At 36.2% G+C, this 24,371-nt stretch overlaps 1 protein-coding gene and 1 long non-coding RNA gene across 6 annotated transcripts in view; one reads left to right on the plus strand and one right to left on the minus strand.

Moving 5' to 3' along the window:
• Positions 1-3,878: 3,878 nt before the first annotated feature.
• LOC149807591 (adhesion G protein-coupled receptor L3-like) overlaps positions 3,879-24,371 on the plus strand; it is a 149,559-nt gene continuing 129,066 nt past the window's right edge. For all 5 annotated transcript variants that reach the window (XR_016423020.1, XM_089968499.1, XM_089968558.1 and 2 more), the window contains exon 1: positions 3,879-4,023. The gene's annotated coding sequence lies outside the window, so the exon portion shown is untranslated. The remainder of the gene's footprint in view (positions 4,024-24,371) is intronic.
• LOC149807592 (uncharacterized) lies at positions 21,088-23,767 on the minus strand. The gene is made up of 2 exons (XR_016423015.1): positions 22,404-23,767; positions 21,088-21,939 (listed from the first exon to the last, which is right to left on the minus strand). It is a non-coding gene; the product is annotated as an uncharacterized LOC149807592 (long non-coding RNA).

Genomic DNA, 24,371 nt, shown 5'->3' on the forward strand with positions numbered 1-24,371 from the left:
CTGCCAACACAGCAATTAAGTGACCCACCGATATGTGGCCGCGAGGTATTGAACGTGCTCGCGGCGATTTCATCATCGCGGAAACCACCTCATGTGGTTGTAAACGAATACACTAGTGGGGTCGTAGAAGCTCAACGGATTTTAGAGAATAACATTTACAATAACGATGATTGATATTTGGGGACGACCGGTTTCGGCGCTGAAAAAGCCCACGGAAACGGCCGCCACCGATGACATAAAAAAACTAATTGAGGATGAAATCGCTGATGCGTTGAATTTAACAAGTGTTGACCCAGGTGAAATAGTTGTGTTTCAAGACCGCCAGGGTAAATTGAAATCCAGTAATGTGTCGCTGAATGACGTTTTAATACGACAGCGTGATGCCGCCGAGAACGCTATCGCGCTGTATACCAGCGACGGACGACTCAAACCGGGTGAAGATATATCGATGATAGATGGAAAAATAAGTATACTTGGCGACAGTTATATAACCATGTCGAATTCGTTAAAAGGTTTACGTGGTGAATTTAACTTTCATGGAGAACAGTTCAGGTCGATGCTAACGCGTTTCACCAATGTGCAACACATTGTCGATAGTTTTTTTCGGGGACCCCCGACGGCAACCGAACCAAATCTTGCAACAATAACAAATGCTATTTCGGAACTTATGGCGCTGTCGGCCAATTTACCACCGTTGCGAAAAAATGTTAACAGGATTGATAACGCCGTTGATAAATTCTTTGGTAAAAAAAATATCAAACCGGATGAAATCACAATAACTATAAATGATATCACTGCGTATGGACAGGAAATAGGAATAATCAAATTTATTGTTGAAGCGATTAGAGAAGGACTATCGAGAACAGAGCAACTCGAAAAAATAAAAACCCCTCATAAGAACATCATCAACACAGTATACACAATTCAGCATGGATCATTCGATTGGACTCCTACACAGAATACAGTAGATATCACCGCAACTGTTAAGGGTATTTATCGATTGACATTGATTTCGGCGATGCAGTTTAGTATATCATCGTCGAGTTCATCCGGGTTTAACAATACAATATCAACAATTATAGACAAGGACACAATTGAACGGTTTGTGATTAAGGCCGTTGATAGTAATACATTTAGGGCAAACATCACATGGTATGTGGAATTTGTAGCGAATCTAAGTAATTAAAAACACTAGCTCTTTTAAAATAAAAATGACCACCAAGGAAATTGAATCAGAGGTATCACCGACGTCACATCAATATCGATTCGATACCGCAAAAGAATTTTCCGCGAACTTGAAAACGCTTTCCGAACAATACCGTGCAAAAATAAAAAAATACCGCCGAAAAATAACCGCCATCGACGCGGTCGTGTACTCGGTGTCGGGCATAGTAGCTGGCGCCGGTGTTATTTTATCCACGGTAACCACGATAGCCCCGATCGCTGTTCCAATCGCTGTCTCCGCGATGACAACAATTGCTGGAGTCGCCAACGCAATCACTAGGAAGATATCATCGTGTTTTCAGAAAAAACTCGACGAGTACACAGTAAAACATCAAATAGTATCCGACGCGTACTCGAAATTATCCGGGTTGATCTCGTTATCGATTGATAATTTGTTCGTATCCGATGTTGAATTCTCCACGATGGTCCAGTTGTATAGCTCCGCGATGTCAAAAATCGAGGATTTTCAACTGGAAGCCGGAACCACTTCAATGGGCTCTGGTTATTAATATTAAACACTAAAGACAACGAATAATAATAATGTCGCTGAACCCCGAAGGGTCTCAATTACTTCAGCGGATCGCGGAGAATACCACTCCGGTACAAACAAATATGATATCGATAACGTCAACGAAGCCAGAATTCAGTGTGAACTTCCCATCGCCGGTTCCAGTAAAGGAAATAGCGCTGGCAAAATTGCGAGTATATCACAGTTGGCCTAATATCCGAGCGGACGCATTTAACGGACAACAACCTAATAACTCGCTGGTTTTTGCATGGACAAATAAACCCGATGGGACCCCAGACTGGAATGAGATTACAATACCAACTGGGTCATACCAAATAGAACAAATCAATAAGGAATTTCAACGCAGGATAAAATCGATCACAGGAAAGGAATCAAAAATCGCTATTACGGTTCATGAACCGACGTTATCGTCGACGATTGAAATAAGCACACCGGGGTATATGGTTGATATTTATAACAGTTCAATAAGAACCATACTAGGATGGCCTAAGAATCCACCTCATGAAATCCCCGCGGACTTGCACACGAATGTGAAATCGTATCATGAAATTACCCCCCGGTATCTAGATAATTTATCTACTATAAAAAGCACGTTATCACCCAGTTGGTTTTTATTTCAAAGCAGGAATATCATGCAGTGGTATTTTCAGCATAAGGAAACTATTGAATCGGTCGCCATATTAACATTTATTTTAAGTGATATCACTGATATGTTTGCCGAGATTAATCATTATTACCAATTACAACTAGAACAGCTACGAGAAACAAAAGAACGAAAACACGTTGAGGTGTTGAATCAACTTATATCAGACATGGAATATATCAATGAACGAGTCGTTAAAATGATATCCGATAACAGCGATGGTAGTAAACAAAAATTCCTAACCGAGTATAATATCACAGAAGCCGATTTACCCGATTTCAAGTTTCCAGGATACAACGCGCCAGAACTAAGAAAGTCTCTTAATGATTTTCTCGGTCCATCAACTTATATCCTCAAACACGATAACGGAGATGGTGGTAGGCATATTGCCCCGTACAACGTAAATATCGCATCGGTGATAGCAATCAATCTAGTGTGTGATGTTATCGAAGGGAGTTACCAGGTAGATACCAAGCAATCAAATCAAGCTCAACAGGGGTATATCCTTTATTCATTTTCACCAACAGCCCCTCCCTGATTTTTAATAGTTGAGAGTCCGATTAATCCGGTCTATATGAGATGCCATAATCGGTTTTTAACGAGAATTAATTTCAGACTCACCGATCAGTCAAATAACCTAATTGATCTACAGGAGGAGGAGTTAGTGATCACTCTGTTTGTAAGATCATAAAGACCCTCATTGTAAATAACCACTTAGCAGCAGAGGGGGCGATGACATCGACGCGGTCGTCGATGTGCTTACCGGACGCTGACGACGCTGGGGATCGGCGCGCAGAAGGTGTTAATTAAACCAAATGACGATTGGACGATCCCCCAACGACGTCGTCGTTTTTTTTTTACCAGGCGCTGACGACACTAGATCGTTGAGTTGCAGAAAGTAATAATTAAGCAAAATAACGATTGGACAAAATGTCGGATTCGCCCCCTCTGCTGCTGAGCGACATACAAAATGTTTGGCCTCTGTTTGGTCATAAAAGGTTTGAATTTTGAACAAGGTGGATTGACGGATCAAGTTAGTGTACATAATAGTTTTATCGAAACGGTCCGTACACCATAGTTTTGAATATCTGATGCTGAATGAATTTTAGCCAAGTTTGGTATTTTAGATGATTTACATTGTAAAACGTCTCTTGTGAATTAAACATAGGGTAAAATTTTCTCCAAAGATGGAGCAATTCTAATCGTGCATTGAATCTCTCTCTCGTTTGGTCTTCATCTAGAACAATTCAAGTTATTGTTATTCACCTGAACCAACTCTAATTTCTGACAGATGGGTGGAAGAACTGACTAAAACAAGGACTGAGTTGAAACTGATATGACCAGTCACGGCATATCAAAAAAGTGAGATTATAAACTAGGCCGTCTGCACTTCTTCCGCATGGTTTCCATATATAGAGTATATATTTCTCTAGAGTAACAGGTAGCGGTAAGAGTTGACTGGCTTATATGTACTGTCGAAACAGGATTTTGGACTTGACATCCCCGCGGCTTTAGTGGTTTCGTCCAAATGACAGGTTAGGGAAGTCTCGTTTCAAGCGTTGACTCATTGGAAACAAACGTCGCATTGTATTCAGGTTTTATGTGGTGGAATTTCATGAAACTGGAGGTAATACTTTCTTAATATAGCTTTACTTATGTATGTTTTGTAAGTATATGATATATGTTTTGTTATGACCATATGACACGAATGTCAGTTGTCGCCTGGGTTAATGAATGGACCAAAACGTATTTTCTGTTAAAGGTTGGGAATCGAGGGGTAGGCCTAAATGATTGAAGGCTGTTTTCATTCTCACAGTGCACTGCAAATGTCGATGGCGAGTACAGCGTTAGACGTAAAATAGATATAGATAGATAATAGATAAATATTTGTTTCATTGTGCACTTTAGGCCGATAACGATGAGTTTGTTTTGTTCCAAAAGCTCCCGTTTGTTAATCAAATCGAATCGTTTACAAAGCATGCACGTATCGTAAACCATCCGTTTCAGTATTTGTGATTCTCATTCTCTCTCTCTCTCTCTCTCTCTCTCTCTCTCTCTCTATATATATATATATTAGATAATTTTAATTTGTAATGTTTGCTGTATATATGACCATGTCAGCCAATTCTGCGCGTTTGGTAGTCCGACATGTAAGACCTCGACGCTGATATTTATGTTTTGGGCGTCAGGGTCTTACCGCCTAACTAACGGCACAATGTAGCGTTTTTTGATGTCGACTAACATCGTAACGAAAGTAAAATTTTCAGGAATATCTCACACGACCGACAACAAAAATAAAGACGCTTTTCTACAAAGTAAAGTCATAATGTTCAAGTTATACTTTACTTACTCTGATGTCTTTTTTCTAATAAATTAAAATTCTCAAAAAAGAAATGGACCTGTTTTCAAGTTTTGTTGGGCTACATTTCAGTTGGCTGGAAAGCGATGAAAGCTGGGAATGCCGAAATTGGGTTAAGTTGAAATATTATTCTTTAACGAAATGAATAAAAATATATTATGCCTATTGGAACTGTAAGCAACGTTTCATTTCATTCAAGAAACATATCCCCCACATGAACCTACTTGAACATACTTCGGCATAACCTGACTATCACTGCATTTCAACAAATTCAAATGTATGTCAGTGAAACATGAAAATGGTTCCATTTGCTAGTGTCAGAGTTTGATTCCACCAGGATAAAAACAGCACAGTAAATATATTAATTACATATCAATTTGTGGAAGACTGTTGATATGGGCTGCCAAGTGTCTGAGATATTCCTGAAACTTTGACTACTCATTCCGATGTCAACCGACATCGGAACACACTATACAAGCCCGTTATTTGGGAAGTAAGACATAGCACTAAACAAATATAACATGTGTTATGTCTTACTTTGTAGGACTATGCATCAGGTAATTCTGCACAACGATACATCATTTCTGTAAACATTGGATCACATGCTATTTTGGGTAAAAAAAGTCCATTTTGTATCAAGAAAGAATGATTATACTCTAATTAAGAAAAGTAATATTCATAACATGTACAAAAATATCCAACATTTCGACTTGAAAGGCATATGAAAATATGATTTCTAAACGTTAGCATGAAGACCCACTCCATGACATTCCTAAACCTGTAACCCAGAAAATCCTAATTACTATGTATCTTTAAGAATCATACAAATAAATACATTATATAAAAGATGGAAATGTATACCTTAAAAAATTCTGCATCTTAATTAAAGTTTCCAATTTTGCAAGAAGTTGTCCCACACATACAGTATCGTCTGCTACCCAACATGTCAACTCGCTGCTAGAACGGCATTCTCAAGAAATTCCCTGAGTATAGTCTGTTTCTAATATCTTTTGTAATTTTTCCCCATAAACAAGACGTAAACACATTACATACTATTTATTGTTGTTTCTCTTGCACATAATAGCTTATTTTTTTATAAAATGTTGAACTTTGCTAATTTTTTTACAAGATCAGTTTAGTTTGCTTAATAACTCTTGCCATTGTATTGGAATTGTTACGTTGAATTTTGTAAAACTAGCTATAAACCTGACCTAATTACTCGACTGAAATGCTGACAGAAACAGTCGAAAGTAATGTATTTCATTTCTATAGCCTAATGGATTAATATTACATCTTTTTAAAGCTATGTGCAGAATAGGCTGACATATTGCCAGTCAGGAAAACACGGGGGGTGGTATCCCTTGTGTCCAAAATTAATATTATTTTGAACAGAATATTCTGGTGACAATTGCCTCGTTTCAAATGATAAGCATTGCAGTATTTTATTTTTGTCCATCGGTCGAATTTAGTAAGCGTTTTGCTTCAGTATTGGAGATGGAAACCTTAGGTGTACAGAAATACCCGACAGCATTGTATGTATGTATGTATGTATATGTATATATATATATATATATATATATATATATATACACACACATGCACACATAATAGCAGTAAATCATTGATGCCTCTGTGTGAAGTAATATATAGTAATCTTCTACACTGGTATAAATAATCTTATGGTTTTGATATTATGCTGTAAAAAAAGGACCATGCTTTGGCTATTCATGCGAACTATTCCTTCATTATTCTATATATGCCATAGTATAATTATTTATACCATGGTACTAATAAATAAATACAGTGGTATCAATAATTTATACTATGGTAATAATTAGACAGTCCAACATCAACAAGAATTTTAACCACTAGCGGAGGAATTGTACGCACTGTTAGAGCTGATGGGAGGGCCAGTTGAATTTTGTGCAACTGGTCAGTTGGTTTCCATGTGAGCTGTTCCTGCTGACCAATGGAATGATCTCTTAAACTGGCACTTGTACTACAAATAATTTAAAACCATGGTCTTAAATATCAGGATTTTGAAATTTGTACTTCAGGATTCATTTCTTTGAAAGAAAGTTGCAGTCTCAGCCTTGAAACTATGAGTCACAGTAACAGTACATGTACTTTATTCCCCTGAAATTATTCAGAATGAGCGTATTGTTATGGCACCAGTATAATCACGTGCTTCCTCATTGCAAAATATTTAGAGTCAGGACAAATAGCAAAATATGTGTGGTTCTGGTTACCTGGCTCACTTATTTTTGCTTGCTGAACCAGTCCGATTAAAATCAAATCTCTCCTGCTGTTTATAGTCTGTGTTTGAATTTAAACTTCACAGGGGCATTGTTTAAAAAGTTGTAACACTGTTGAACTGTCTTTTTTAATTGTATTAGTAAGACACAAAATCAGTCACTTCATATTTTTCATGTGGAAAATTAACATATTGACAATGTCTGAGCTCAGATCAGCCCACTGTAATAATAACAATGTCCCCTGCAGCACAAAAGACTGAGGGCATTTTCCTGGCTACTTGTGTAAGGAACTTGTACTGCTGAGCCATTTTGAAGGACTCTCATCCAACATTATGGTTTGAAGGATTCATTCCTGAACAAGTCAACCTCATGTTTCACTCTGTCAGGTCTATTGAATACTGCTTATTTAGTGGCATTAATTATGAACAGGGTTTAATATCTAAAGCAAAGTGAAGTTGATAAATTATTATTTATAACTGAAAAAATATCTCCTGGTCTTGACTTGCCACCCCCCCCCCAAGCTAAACTTTGCCCCGATAATGGTACTGTGCATTGTGTTTTACAGTTTCTGTTGTGTTCTTGTGCTCTGTGTGCATCTAGAAGTAAAAGAAAATATCATTCTTGAATTAAATTGGAAAAATGTGAGGAATGCACAGATTTGTTGGCTGAAAGCAAACCATAAAAATTGCAGTACAGAAGACCATATTGTGGCATTTATTGTCAGAACATCAACCACAATATATTGGTATATTATTGCACCACTATTGCTTTGACAGCAGTGCTAGGAATTATATGCCCCCATTGTTTTGACAGCAATGCTAGGAATTATACGCCCCCATTGTTTTGACAGCAATAGTTGGAATTATATGCCCCCATTGCTTTGACAGCAATGCTTGGAATTGTATATCCCCATTGTTTTGACAACATTGCTAGGAATTATATACCCCCATTGTTTTGACAGCAATGCTTGGAATTATATGCCCCCATTGCTTTGATAGCAATGCTAGGAATTATATGCCCCCATCATTTGGACAGCAATGCTAGAAATTATATAGGAATTATATGCCCCCATCATTTGGACAGCAATGCTAGAAATTATATGTCCCCATTGTTTTGATAGCAATGCTGGGAATCATTTGCCCCCCTCATTTGGACAGCAATGCTTGGAATTATATGCCCCGATTGTTTTGACAGCATTGGGTATTCCTGACACGTTATCTTTACAGTCATGGCTAGAAAAATTAGGTCTGGCCTCTTTATCAGTAAATTTGATTTTAGGCAATATCTGGGGTTGAACATTCATTCACCCCTTTCAAATTAGCCAAGTGAAAGCTTCCAGTGGTGAAATGTATATTCCAATATTTCAATCACTCTTTGATTGGGCAAGTGCTGATCATGGCCTGACTGGTGGGCCATCTTTAATGGAAAAGATGGCTCTCTTGAGAACATAGCCGTACTTTATAGGGGCATTCACCAGTTATTATGTACTTTTGAGAGAGTGACGTATGTAAGGTGAAGCTGTTTGCATTTAAAATATGCACAATGGAGAGAATGTTGGCATACATCTATGCTACAGTAATGTAATGTGGATGATTATTTCTTTGGATATTGTACTTTTGGAAATTGTACATGATTTAAACACACTGCTAACTAAAATGAATGCTCCCATGTGCTAAAAAATATGCCTGAATTAGTCTAAAGTACACTATCCATAGCAGCTATTAAAATAGGGAAAATGAATTTTGCCAGACTAGACAATACCAGCTTCTGAAAGTGCAATGAATGAATTACCAAATATATAAAATGTAAAAAAGTTATTGGCTCTTTTTTGTATAGTTTGCCTCTGAAGTTCAGGAAGTGAAAATGACCAAGTGGAGCTAGCACTTTTTTAAAGGTGCACATCTGGAGTAAGGGCAATCTGCATACTCTATAACCCATATTACACCCATCAATCATATACCAAAATAAAGGGAATTAAAGGTTCTTTGAATTATACCCAAGATATACAAGGTTCTTTTTAAATAGCCAATATTAACAGTGAGGACACCTGGGGAAATTCTTTTGCTTTAAAATTCTAACCCCTATGCAAAATATAAAACTGTAGAGCGCCACCTATTCACTGAAATGTAATACTTTTTACAGAATTTTTGTTTTCCATCTGTTTTGATCAAGCTCACTCAAGCTCTTTCCTCCCAATGTAATGTACTAATAAATGCTTTCTTGTGTGTGGGATTAGGATTTTTAATGTAGCTTTAACAATTCTTCAGTCATATTCCTATGATGTCTGCAGTGTGGCAGTTTATAGTGATGTCTAGCACTGTGGCATCGTGCTACAGACATGTAGTATGATGTCCCACCCAGTCACATTATCCTGACACCAGGCCAATCAGTGCTAACACTAACCTCTTAATGCTGAGCAAGACAGCTGTTAGTACCATTTTTTAAGTCTTTGGTATGACTTGGCTGGGGTTCAAACCCACGACTTCCCACTTCCGAGGCAGAATGGTCTATTAATATGGGTAGAGCAGACTGATCTCAATTAGTAATTTACTCACAACTGGAATAAGTTCTGGAAAAGCTCATTAAAACTGTCAAATTTAGGTTGCTTATTTTTCAGCCCTACATTTGTGTTTCTGACATATGGATTAACAGATACCTAATATGCCCTGACCTAAATGTGCTAATTAATAGAAATAAAAACTGGTACATTTACTTGGAGCGGATCAAGTTTTTCTATGTTAGACTAGTTTTTACCTCCTTTTTGTATGACCTACTTTTCATATATTTAATGTCGAAAATCAGTTGCAAAGCAAATTCAGATATGATCTCAGTGATGTGGAGTTTGGTGTTTAAGATGAGAGAGTCAGTCTGAACTAAGGAGACAGGTAGCATGTGGGTTAAACATGCTTTTGTTAAAAGTTTATTGATCATAAATGATAATTACTTTATTTAAAGAAGAAGCTAATTTGTTAACTAACTAATCTTCCATGAGACCTACAATTAAATGTGTATGGTATACAATTTTGATCAGTCATGGTGTCTTTAGACAACTGTGGTATTAAAACAAGATAAATAATCTATTACTACTTTGAATTAGGTACAAGTCATTGAAGTTGGGTACATACAGGATTTATACAAAGATTAGAAGTGAACTTGAAAGAACATTGTTTTAAAGAGTAGCAGTGAACTTGGTGTGAGAACATGAATGAAAGAAAATTGTTTTAAAGAGTAGAAGTGAACTTGGGTGTGAGAACATGAAATAACATTGTTTTAAAGAGTAGCAGTGAACTTGGGTGTGAGAACATGAATGAAAGAACATTGTTTTAAAGAGTAGCAGTGAACTTGTGTGTGAGAACATGAAAGAACATTGTTTTAAAGAGTTGCAGTGAAATTGTGTGTGAGAACATGAAAGAATGTGGTTTTAAAGAGTAGCAGTTAACTTGTACGGATACAGTACCATCATGAAAATTGTTTTAAAGAGTAGCAGTGAACTTGTGTGTGAGAACATGAAATAACATTGTTTTAAAGAGTTGCAGTGAAATTGTGTGTGAGAACATGAAATAACATTGTTTTAAAGAGTTGCAGTGAAATTGTGTGTGAGAACATGAAATAACATTGTTTTAAAGAGTTGCAGTGAAATTGTGTGTGAGAACATGAAATAACATTGTTTTAAAGAGTTGCAGTGAAATTGTGTGTGAGAACATGAAAGAATGTGGTTTTAAAGAGTTGCAGTGAAATTGTGTGTGAGAACATGAAAGAATGTGGTTTTAAAGAGTTGCAGTGAAATTGTGTGTGAGAACATGAAAGAATGTGGTTTTAAAGAGTTGCAGTGAAATTGTGTGTGAGAACATGAAAGAATGTGGTTTTAAAGAGTTGCAGTGAAATTGTGTGTGAGAACATGAAAGAATGTGGTTTTAAAGAGTTGCAGTGAAATTGTGTGTGAGAACATGAAAGAATGTGGTTTTAAAGAGTTGCAGTGAAATTGTGTGTGAGAACATGAAAGAATGTGGTTTTAAAGAGTTGCAGTGAAATTGTGTGTGAGAACATGAAAGAATGTGGTTTTAAAGAGTTGCAGTGAAATTGTGTGTGAGAACATGAAAGAATGTGGTTTTAAAGAGTTGCAGTGAAATTGTGTGTGAGAACATGAAAGAATGTGGTTTTAAAGAGTAATATAATCTGTAGTTTAAGAGTCAAAAATCCCTTGGTGTCAGAACTATGTCAAAAACTTCAGTTAAAATCCAAGGGTTAAATTAAAAATTTGGGGTCTCTCGGATGCATAGATGAGGGCAAAGGGATACACTGAATCTGTGTAAAATAGATGCTTGCAACTTCAGTTAAAAACTGTTCTGCATCTGTTAGCGTAGCATTTGGATGTATTGGTGTGTTTCAGAGTTTGATAGTTCTAATCTGTCTCTACCAGCAAGCAGTGCCATTTTGTGAGATGTGCTTGTCTCAAATGAAACAGATGAAGATGGAATACAGAAATATGATGCACGTTAAGACCATGATGCTGATGTTAATCATTCTGCTGCATTTAGATGAAGTGGGTCCATTGGAGTCAGTTCCAGCGATTAACTGCTGGAACTCTATTTTCCACAGACCCAGTTTCATGGACATTTGTCCTTGGATTCTATAACCACATCTTTGGAGGTTGAACCTAATTCTGATACCGTGATTGATGAAAAATCAATGGACAGGTGCTCCTCAGTCCTGTTGATTGATGAAATATCAGTAGAAGAGTGCTCCTCATTCCTGTTCTCCTGTGATTGAGAGGGGTCATCAGTGGCAGCATCAGATCCTGATGCCCGTCTAGATGTATGGATTTGGATCAGCTGGACAGTTGGCCACATTGTAATGGTCAATAAAAAGTGGACATATTATTCTGTATTTAATAAAATTTAATCCTTTTTTTTACGCGATATAAATTTATTATTTTGATTTTGAATTTTTTTATTATTACATTTTTAATTAAATAGATGAGGTTACTAAGGGATTATGTTCATGTCTCCCAACATTTAATTCCGAGTTATTAACTACGTTTTGTCTTCTTTAAATATTGGACCATTGTAATGTGGATGGGACCAGTAGCATTTTCAGGTTTCCAGTCAAGTGGTACATATCATTTCGCTCACAGTTTATGCACATATGTACTTTATTAATTGCTAAATATTTCTATGCAGAAATCGTATTTTGCAGCTTATGATGGGTCTAAAGCAGAGTGGTTCAGCTATAGTCCAATGGGTCAGAAGTGGCCAACAGGTCATTACTTTGTAGCCCGTGCTTATGCAAAAAGTCAGTTGTTGTTGTTGTTGTTGTAGTGGGGTTTAACACCATTTTTCAGCACACGATAGGCTATAGATGGCGGCCAGTATTAATGGTGGAGGAAGAACTCGGGGAAAACCCCAGAAAGAACCACCGACCCACGACAAAAAGTCAGTAAACTATAACTACTGTGTAATTACTTTGATATATATCATGTATGGTCCATGAATTTACATTTTTTGGCCCATGTGGCCTGCAGTGTTAAACATTTTGGACCACTCTAGTCTGAAGTGTTCACGGACTTTATACACTGCTAAATGTATCTATTCAGATGCGTCAGCAAATACGGGTGTAAAGCAGGCATGGGCAGCTTCCTCCAGGCTGTGGGGCGGATAAGTGATTTTTAAAGTTGCACCGTGTCATGTAATTAATGGATAAAACTAGGTTATGGGCCGGATAATAATGTTGTGAAAGTTTTTAAGTCATAGAATTTATGGTTGAGAATACTTTCTTTACTGATAGTTTTACGGTGAAAAACTGCTGTAGTTGTTAAATTTACATCAACACAATGGAAAATGTTATTTGAAACCATGCTTTATAAATTCATTAAACACATTAACTTTGATAAATACATTTTTGCAGGCGAGTAGTATTATCACAAAAATAAATTAACAGCAGAATTATTAATAACTTCAAATTAATGTTGACAGTATTTTATCAAGAACCATCCCAAGATGATAGTTCAATTAATGTCATGTAATCCATTTGTACTGACTGACCTTTGTGAAGTACAGAGAAGATAAAACCACAAGAATGTGGAAATAATGACTGGAGAGATCCCACAATGCATTGGCAGACAGTTAACCAGGATATGTGCACTGTTGATATACATATTAATAGATTACCCATGATGACCTATTTTAACTTTATTGTTCCATCTGTTAGCCGAATTCTTTTTGGGAAGGACTTACAGCTCAATGACATTTAAGCTGAGAATGTTGAAAGGGTTCAAGTCTTGGCTTGGCCAATGAGGGTATGTGAAAAAGCTTGCCGATCTAAGCTTCATATGGGTTAGTAGTTTGTCGTGGGTGTTCCTCTAACAAATATAGAGGTTGCCATGTATAGCCTATGTGTACCAGGTGCTAAGAAAACGGAGTTAAACCCACTAAACCAAAAACTGTTTGCGCAAATTTCTTATCAATACTCCTCCTAAACTATGTGGAGGATTGCCATGAAATTTTACGTAAACATTTGTTCCATTGGTCTGTTTGGTCCTATAATAAAATGGTGTTGCTTGACAGCTAATATGGCCACCTGAGCTGCCATCTTGAAAATCTTGTTATTGCTACTGCTTATGAATGGATTGTCATATCATCGTTGGGTTTTCACTAAAAGACTTTGATTGATCACCACAGCAGCCATCTTGAAGAGCGTGTTATTGCTACTCCTACTGAGTGGAAAGTTGTATTGATATGGGATTATCACAAGAAGATTTACAATGATGTCTTGTAGAACATAATTAAAAATTGTGCCAATCTGATGTGTAATATAGCTACCACAGTGGCCATCTTGAAAATCTTGCCATTGTTCTTTCAGAAAAGACAGTGCCATGAACATGGGATTTTCACTTAATTATATCTTTTGATGTCTAAGTTTGTCATAAATGAAAATGGGGCCACTTATACATCCAATATAGCCATCACAGTTACCCATCTTGAAAACATTTTTGTCACTAAAAGACTTTTATGATGTCTAGTTGGTCCTAAATGAAAATAGTGTCATTCTGAAGTTCAGTAGGGAACCATAGCAACCATTTGGAAAATCTTGTTCTTGCTACTCCTGCTGAAAATAAAGTTATATTGACATGAGGTTCATTATCACTACTCCTTCTGAAGGGATGGTCATAACATCATTTTTTTTTTCTTTCTAATTGACTACTAATAATGTATAGCTGGTCTTAAATGAAAATGGTGCCACTCGAACATGTGATATTGCTACAGCAGTGGCCATCTTGAAAACAGCACTACTTCTGAATGAATGATCTTATAATCATGGATGTTTCACATTAAGACGTCTTTTGATGTCATTGTGGTTACAAATGAAAATAGTGCCAGTCTCACCTTCAATATGGTGGCCACATATAGTGGGCATCTGGTGTATTGATATTGCTACTTCACCTAGATGGCTTGTAATATGAACAATGTGCTTTAACCCGAAGACCTGTAATCATGTATAGTTGATGCTGAATGGAAATGGTTCTAATATGATATCTAATGTAGCCACCATGGCCGTTGGCTTTGAAAATTGTTATTGTTACTCCTCCAATAAGGAAAGTCATATCAGCATGGGGTTTCCACCAGAAGTCTTTTTATAATGTCTTGTTGGTCCTGAATGAAAATGGTGCCAATCTTACTTCCAATATGTACACCTTTGCTGCTAATTTGAAAACGCTATTGCTAAAGAATATAAATGGTGCTTTTTACACTCAGCAGTTAAAAGGAAGAAATGCCCTCGTCTTAAATTCATGGATATTCGTTTCTGTCAGTAGAGTCATGTTTGTTCATGCAGTTTCTTTAAAAGCATCTCATGGCCATTTTCAGGAAGTTATTCACTTGCTTCGTTGATTTGTTTAATTATGTAAAAGGGTGAAAGGCTGGGTTTCGTTTCATTTAAATAGCATTGTTTATGCATTTTTGTTGTAGCCTTACCCATAATCCTAAATTTTCTCAGATTTAGATTCTTATATATGTTTGTTTTTCTATCATTTATTTTTTAAAAAGCACTTATCAGAAAAGCAGTCAAATGAATGAAGACAAGAAAATCCATCATATTCAGTGTTTGAAGATTAAGCAGAAATTGAAATTAACACAATGTGACCTGAGTCTCAGTATTAAAGGCGTCCAGGGAGCTCTGAGGGTACACACAATATCCTGACAAAGCGTCATGCAGTGTCTGTACTGCAGACAATTAAACATTATATACACATGGCATAGTGGGTACGTCTTGTGAGGTACTTGAGAATGTGATGCTGATAATTTTTATGTGCAGTGGTGCAGTAACTTGCACATGACATCAAATAATCAACCGATATGTAAAATCAACATGTGATAGTTCATAAGCCTACTCAGTAAGTAATGTTGTTAATGTAATTGACACAGCAGGCAGCATGAACCAAGCTACATTTACATCAAAATACATTGCAGTGGCAACTTGATGTACATAATTCATTAAAATTCATTCAGCAACAATTTTTTTACAATTAACGTGGCTTCTTCAAAGGTATGTTTAATGAGATGGCCACCAAGCTGCAGTGAAAGCCTAGTAATAAAGGACATGCAAGGAACTACGAAAGCAAGTCGTTAGAGATAGAACATGTTATTATGAATGAATGCATATGTAATTGATGTACGTACAGCACCGTAGCACAGTAGCAGTTAGATGGTGACATTTTAAAGTAAAGTTCTGACAAATGTAAAGATGAATGGCAAGAAAAATTGGGAAACATTCCACATAAATGTAAACATGAAGTGCAGTTTATGTTGAAGTTTTTTTATAGAGTTCTACAGCAGAAAACATAGACACTAATCTTGACACAGCCAGCAGAGCAGGGTGTACATTTGTTTACAGTTTACTACTAACAAACTGCAAAGACCCTTATCTGCTGGTGCATTATGTGTTGGCAGATCTGGGTCTGTGTTTGTTCTCCTGATTACTCATAACACACTGCATAGACCCTTATCTGCTGGTGCATTATGTGATGGCAGATCTGGGTCTCTGTTTGTTCTACTGATTACTTCTAACACACTGCATAGACCCATATCTGCTGGTGCATATGATGGTAGATCTTGGTCTGTGCAGTTTATAGTTGGACTCAACTTATAAGTGAATATATATGGTTCGCAGTACATAAAGATGAAAGATAAAAGATAAAAGATGTTAAAATTCTGTAAAATGTATGCAAATCAAATCTTAATGGAGAAAAAGGAGTTTTAAAATATTTTCCCAAGTGAATAGGTGTTTTGTATATTATTTGTTTATTTGCATTATGTTTAACAGCACATACATGCTTAAAAGATTATGTCATGCCAAGGCAGTTAAAGTGCCTTGCAAAAGGACACACAGCAGTGTCTGATCAGACTTGGTCTGAGCAGGACTCAAACCTTCAACCTTCTGGTTGTTAGTCAGGCACACTAACCACTGAAACCAGACATGTCTCAGTCCTTTTACATGAAAGTGTTCCCATAGGTAGGTTTCCCAGTAAATAAATGAGTCATTCTTTTTGATAATGATTTTAATTTGAGTCTTGAGAAAATTCGTTGTGTAAACATGCAGTAGGAAGATCTTGTCCGTGAGTCATTGTTGACTCAATTGTTGAAGATAAAAGTTACAAGATAGGAATTTTAAGATCAGAATGTGCTGAAATTCTTGTCTAAATGTAACAGTTCCAGATAAAGCTATGATTCGTGGATTCTTTATTTTGTTTTGATTTTGAAGTGATGTACACTCTACAAAAAGAGGTTATGTTTCATTAGTATGGATTTTATCCTGCTCTTTTGAATTTTGGATTGTTACCTAACATCACCTTTATCTGATGGTCTGTGCCATTCTAAACAAGGTCAGAGGCAAGTAAAGTACTTACTTAAATACAACATCCAACTGCAGACTGCACCAATCCATATCTGCAGTCATGTAATATACCAGCAGATCTGAGTCAGTGCAGTTTGTTGGGAGTAATCAGTAGAACAAACACAGACCCAGATCTTGACATCACATAATGTACCAGCAGATCTGAGTCAGTGCAGTTTGTTGGGAGTAATCAGTAGAACAAACACAGACCCAGATCTGGACATCACATAATGTACCAGCAGATCTGGATCTGTGCAGTTTGTTGGGAGTAATCAGTAGAACAAACACAGACCCAGATCTGGACATCACATAATGTACCAGCAGATCTGGGTCTGTACAGTTTGTTAGGAGTAATCAGTAAAACAAACACAGACCCACATCTGGACATCACATAATGTACCAGCAGATCTGGGTCTGTGCAGTTTGTTGGGAGTAATCAGTAGAACAAAACAGCATAGACATGTACTTTTCAAGTATTAATAATTTGTTATGCACATTGTGACTTGGGGTGTAATGTGTATTCCATGCATCAGTACTTACCATGATACACGATGTAAATAATAAAGAGGTAAACAACTAATAATGAATCATGTCCATGGAAGATTAAAAATAACTTATATGAGGCATGGGAATAAATGGTTTTGAATCAATTCTCCACCTCTTGTATCCATGTTCATGCATGTATTGAATCAGCAAATATATTGATGCGTAGGTAAGTTTTTAAGTGGTATAATGCTCTCTTTGTTCTTTCCTTTATAGATCCTCATCTTATTCTCAGTCCTGCTGTGTAAAAGTTTCATTCACCACTGTTTATTGTTACTTTCACAGAAGAAAGACTCCTTCAGAAAATGAAAGCCCTTTCCATAGTGCTATCTGATAACAGTGAAAATGCTTGTTGCTTTAAAACCACCTATAGCTGATTAAACATGTTAATTATATGCAAAAAACATTTTTTATGGACTTGTTTATGACATAGACTGCACTGTGATCTGATTCAGGGTCTTAAACATGCCAATCTCTTCCGGGTGGTTAGTTGTTTTGTGGATTTAATGCCAAATTTTGCTCATGATAAGCTATGTACAGTGCGAGAGTTAAATCCCACTAAACATCTGACAGTTTGAATTCCCTGTAGTTTTGGGCAAGGAGAATAGGCCTTTTGTGGCTAAAATGATTTAATAAGTGGCTATTGGAGGCAGAGCCACAGTGGCCCAGAGGTTAACATCAGATTTGTGATTGACAGGGATCCTAGCATCTGATTGGCCCAGTGGTATACCATATGTACTCACTTATAAGTCGAGTCCAACTGCAAACTGAATATATCTTGATTTGCCATAGCATAATGTACTTGCAGATCAGGATCTATGTTCTATTGATTACTCCTTACAGACTGGTGCATTATGCAATGGCAGATCTGGGTCTGTGCAGTATGCCATTGGATTTGAGTGAGTAGATATAGTAATCCACTTTGGCACTAAGTAACCTAATTGTGTTGCTGTACAGTAAAACACCAAATTATTAAATGCCTTGGGATCCTGCGTATACTGGTATTTACTTGAATAATTACTATGTTTTCAATACACGTATTTCTGGAAAAATTTAAGATTATTTACTTATTTCCTCAGCAGTACACAACCTTTCATGTGTTGACATGCTGTTGAACATGAAGCAAACATATAAGTATTATGATCTGCATATCCCGGTTCTAATGATGATAACTTTTCTAATGATGATGCTGCAGTGATCATTCTGCAGTGCAAGGTTACCGCTTCATCGTGATTTCTGAACAAAACTGCGTTGAAATATCAATGGAATGCATGATAATTATATTATTATTCCAAGCCACATCTTTATGGCTTCATTAATAACCACATATATTCAGAAAATTGCTCACTCTTTTTCAAAGGGGGGTTGGGTTGGCAGGGATTTTCCTCTCCACATTTTCATTTCTTGAAGAGGCCTTGGGTAAATGTGGAAGATTTAACCTTGCCAAATGTTAGGGATGAGCTTAAAATATCCAGATATGAAATATGTTATATAATATTAGATAAAAATTGTTCCATACTTTTTATGTCTTCTAACATTAGTTACCTTGTCATTGTGACAAACTGTCAAATATGGTTGCAACTTTTGGTAGCACAGCTTGTACAATAATATGGTAACTATGGAAAATTTGCTTGTCATTAGAGTGTCCTTTAAGTGTTTTGATCCTTTACGATTTTTTATCTGAATACTGATTCACACACGGCCAGGAACAGAAAGGGTGAAAATTTTATGTAGAGAAAACTGAACTAGTGAGGCCTGTCCACTATTTCTGTATTAATCATGGAGCCATGTAACCCGATAAGTAATGAAATGCATGTTTCCAGATTTGGGTTTAAAACTCCGATCTGATAATAGCTGTAGATATGAATGCCTGACAGATTTGTTTTAAATTTTTGTTGCAACATGTTGTCTGTTTATATCCAAGGTTTTTTTTTGTATCTGATGTCACCAGCTGTCTTTGAGGTTCATTTTGCATTTAGTTCAAGTACATGTACAGTTGATTGTACAATAGTATATATAGGTGATAAGGTTGTTTTACAGGTTTGGGCTGTACTGTATTTTCCCTTCTCAGATGGATGGATGAATGGATGGACAGACAGATGGACTGTTATACTTTAAAGTTCTGAAATTGTGCAGTGAAAAATTGGGCAAAGCTTTTGGAAGATAATGCTTGAATGTTTATATGGAAGAAAAAGGGTTCAGTTTTGTTGTTTTTTTAATCCAGAGGAATACTTGCATTCTTGTGTTATTAATTGGAATTAGTACTCCATTTTAGGTACAGAATTGGAATTGATACTCATATTATTTCAAGACAGTACTCCACTGAATTGGAATTATTACACCGTATCAGGTACTGAATTGAAACTACTACATCACTTTAGGTACTCCATTTTAAGTACTTGATTGGAATTGATAAATGTGTGGTTTCAAGCTGCAGTACTGCACTGAATTGGAATTACTGCTCCAATGTAGGTTCTGAATTGGAATTACTACTCATTTTGAGGTACTGAATTGGAATTAGTACTTCACTTTAGGTACTGAAATGAAAATATTGCTCCATTTTAGGTACTGAATTGGTATTACTACTCGACTTCAGGTACTGAATTGGAATTACTACTTCCCTTCAGGTACTGAATTGGAATTACTACTCCACTTTAGGTACTGAATTGGAATTACTACTCCACTTTAGGTACTGAATTGGAATTACTACTCCACTTTAGGTACTGAATTGGAATGAGATGAGCTCCATTTTAGATACTGAATTTGAATTGATAAATGTATTATTTCAAGCCACAGTACTCCACTGAATTGGAATTACTACTCCACTTTAGGTACTGAATTGGAATTACTGCTCCATTTTAGGTACTGAATTGGTATTACTATTCCACTTTCATACTGAATTGGAGTTAGTACTTCAGTTTAGGTACTGAATTGGAATTACTGCTCCATTTTAGGTACTGAATTATAATGGAGGCTATTGCATTCACACTACTGTTGCCATATTTGTGCCAAATGGAGACCAGTTCACTCACCCTATTGTTGTAGTTTTGTACCAATGAAGTCCAATGCATTCACCAAATTGTTGTCATATTTGTAACAATGGAAACCAGTACATTCACCTGATTGTACTATTTGTACCAATAAAAACCAATAAATTCACTCAAGTGTTATATTTGTATCATGAAAACCATTACATTCACTATAGATTGCTACATTTTTAGCAGTTTAAGCCAGTATATTCACTGTAGTGCTGTCATTCTAGGAGGACTTGTTATAATAAAAACAACTGTGGACTTGGTGCTGATTGAAAGTCTGAATGCCACAGTGATCTGTTTATTTTTATACTTGTTTTACAAAAATAATCTTTTACAGAAGGTTGATACAGATATGATCCATTATATGCTGAAATTTAAGGATTCAAGCTATGGGACAGGCAACCAATAAATACAGAATTACTTGTTTTTGGAAATCAATCTTATGTACTAGAAAACTGTTACTTACATTTGTATTATTAGGCCGCAATTAAAAATATCTTTGTTTCCCCTTACCCTACCCAACAATTTGAAGTTGGGTAGGTAGGTAGGCTAATAATTTTTTTTTCTCATGAAATTCATGACACTATAAACTGACACATAGGAAACAGAAAAACGATAAATTCAACTTTAATAATAATACTGAAATACAGTAACTCATGAACTGAAATACAGTAACTTGTGAACAAGTTTAAAATGTTTTATAGACTAGATTAGTTTTTGATAAGGGCTATTCCAATAAAAATACTCCCTGCAGGCATTGGCCAGGGTACCAATTTAACAGATTTACTCAAATTTTGAAACATATATTAAATGAGAGTAATTTCAATGAAATATAAAGATACACATGTAAAAGTGCAAGAAGTGTTTTTTTCCGAGTTTTTGAGGAGTGTTGGGTTAAGGTAGATATTTGCTGGAATAACCCTTAGTATTTTTTCTGACTAGGTCAAATGTATAAAAATGTTTTAAAATAATTAATAAAAGTATTTTAAAAGTCTTGAGTATTCTTTCTGACTAGTATCATTGGGTTCAATATATAATGAGACTTAACATATTTGCAAGACCTGTCAAAATGCACAAATATAAAGTTAGACATTGAATAGTGTCTCAAATATGCAGAAACATGTCAATAAAGTAATGTCAGAACACTAAATACATGTAGAAATCTAACTAACAAAAAAGAAACAAACAATGCAAAACATCATTTTAAATGTCACTAAGAGCTGCTGGTTAGTTTTTAACTGGGTTTCGTTTTGGAATGTCCTTTCCAGATGCTAAACATTGCTGGCACACTGGTAGAACAGTACGGAATCTTCCAGTCATTTCCTGGGATTTTTCTGCTCCTATGGCTCCACAATGAGCACAAATATCTGGTCTGCCAATGTTGCTGGCATAGTATGGGAATTCAATGTGTACAGCACAAGACAATTGTAGTCTTACAAACACTTTTCCCTGTAGGATGTCTCCTAAAATATATTAAATAGAACACCAATTATCCAAAATTGAACTTTAATGTCCGAAGGTGACTAGACATGATACACAACAAATAGCATATAGAACCTGAAACTAAATCTGTAAATAATTATCTTTATAAACACAGAGAAACTAGTATAAAAAGATAAATGAGCAACTTGGACTTCACTAAAAATTGGGAGCATGGACCAGGAAACAGGAATACTTGTAAAATAATATTCGCATTAAAATTTTAGTGCAATGGCTAGTACTAAGAGAAAATCACAGTTAAAAAAAGCAATATCTGACATGAAAGAGCATTAAAAACTATCTGGGCTCTCTGACAGTGTCAGACATGATTCTAAATCAAGGTAAGAGTCAAACCGCATTCAGTATGTGAAGAGTGTATAGGTATATTTTTGAATAAAGTATTAAGGACTTGGATAAAAGTATAAAATATTAAATCATTAGAACTTACCATCAGGTGTGATAACAGAACCACAAGTATAGTCGTATTTCTCCAAAGTATGTGTCAAAGCTCTCTGGTCTCTTGCTGTTAGTTTCGTCTTAGCGTATATGCATCGTGGTTTTAGACACTCACAGCAGTTATGTTTATGTATGTCTTTAATGTTTTTATTGTCTGCTTTTGTTTTGTATGTTATATATGTATAGTTTTTGCTATATTGTGTATGCTCTGTGTTTATTGTCGGTCAAAGCTTAAACATTTGTACTTGACAAACAGACTTTAAATATATTATTAGGAAGGCAGTAAAAATTCTAGAAAGATTGCAGTTGTCAGAGGGTGCATGAATTCATTTCTAATAACTGTCAGACAGATGTTTGAAAATAACATTATTTCATATAAAAAAAATTGTTTATACCAGTGAAACGCTCAGCATTTGTGTCCTTAAGTTGTGGTAGCTTTGTTGCCACGGAAGTAGACATTAAAACAGAAAAGGCAGTCCGTGCAGGTGGTGCTTGTTGATTTTCTGTACTAGTAGTAGTTGAGGAAACATCATCCAACCCAACACTTTCATCACGGGTCACCGTAAATGTAACATATTTCAGTCGCTGATTAAACTCTTTCACCACATGCAGACCTTCGTGAAGGTCTGGATGAAAAGTCATCGTTCCATCCAGTTTGTCTGATAAACTGACGTTCAGTACATCTGCTTTATGAGGGCGAAAGTCTGTATCATTGGTAATGTCGTGATATACATCATCCCATGTACACTCCGTTGAGTATTCTAGTATTCTGTTGTTACAAATTTTTTTGTTTGATTTCCCGCATTTCGCGATTACGCTTACACATATAATGAAATCTTCTTCGTATTTTCTTTTGCCGGCCATGCCGGTCATGATGCTTTTCCTATCTAATTTAAACACCTTGCAACAAACGTTTTTCGCGCGCTAGTGACATCGATTTTGTTGACTGCATGAAAATACGGATCGCACAACGAAACGAAACGAAAAAACGAACTTTTGAACAAAACGAAAAAAAAAAAAAAATACTATCGCAAATTTTTCAAAAAATTTTTTTCAGTCGGCGGATTTTAAGAGGGTCGGTCGGGTAAGGGGAAACAAACTTAATTTTAATTTTGGCCCTATCTTCTTACATGTAGATGCAAAAATAGATACAGGTTCACTTGTTCAGTGTTGCACTTTTAGTGATGTATTGAGGTTTATTGGTAAGTCAGCACATTAATGGTTACTGTATATTGTGCAAATTAAAAGTAAGGTTCACAGAATCTAAAAATGTAAAGAATTTAGAAAGCTAAACCCTTCAAAACAGTTGTAAACATGGGTACCAATTCTTAAATTCTGTAAGAAGTAAATGCGAAATGAAACATTAAAGGTGAAAAATATAGATCATTACAATAAATGGTTAAACCTTGAGTGAGCCCAAGGGACATTCTCTTGCCCAAAACTGCCATTGTCGCCCAAGTTTATCAAATCCAAATATCTTTGATCATTACTATGGGACAGAGGTACATAATACTGTCTCATTGACAACTCAACAAAGACACAACAAGGCTTGACCGCTCCGGTGGCCTAGTGGTAAGAGCGTCTGCCTCGGATGCGATAGGTCGTGGGTTCGATGCCCGGCCAAGTCATACCAAAGACTTACAAAAATGGTGCTAACAGCTGCCTTGCTTGGTGCTCAGCATTAAGAGGCTAGTGTTAGGACTGGTTGGCCTGGTGTCAGGAGAATGTGACATCATGCTACATGTCTGCGGTATGATACCCCATGCAGTGCTAGACATCACTGTAAACTGCCACATGCAGACATCGTAGCGATATGACTGAAAAATTGTTAAAAATCCAAATCACACACACACACACAAAACAAGGCTTGTGTTACCTGAATGATAAATTTGAGCATCCTTTACCTTTTCTGTCAAGCCAGGAAAAAAAAACCAAATGTAGAATATGAATTAATTTCTCC

Source organism: Sinohyriopsis cumingii, chromosome 1 (assembly GCF_028554795.1).
Source record: "Sinohyriopsis cumingii isolate HCF-2022 chromosome 1, ASM2855479v2, whole genome shotgun sequence".
Classification (NCBI taxonomy): Eukaryota; Metazoa; Mollusca; class Bivalvia; order Unionida; family Unionidae; genus Sinohyriopsis; species Sinohyriopsis cumingii.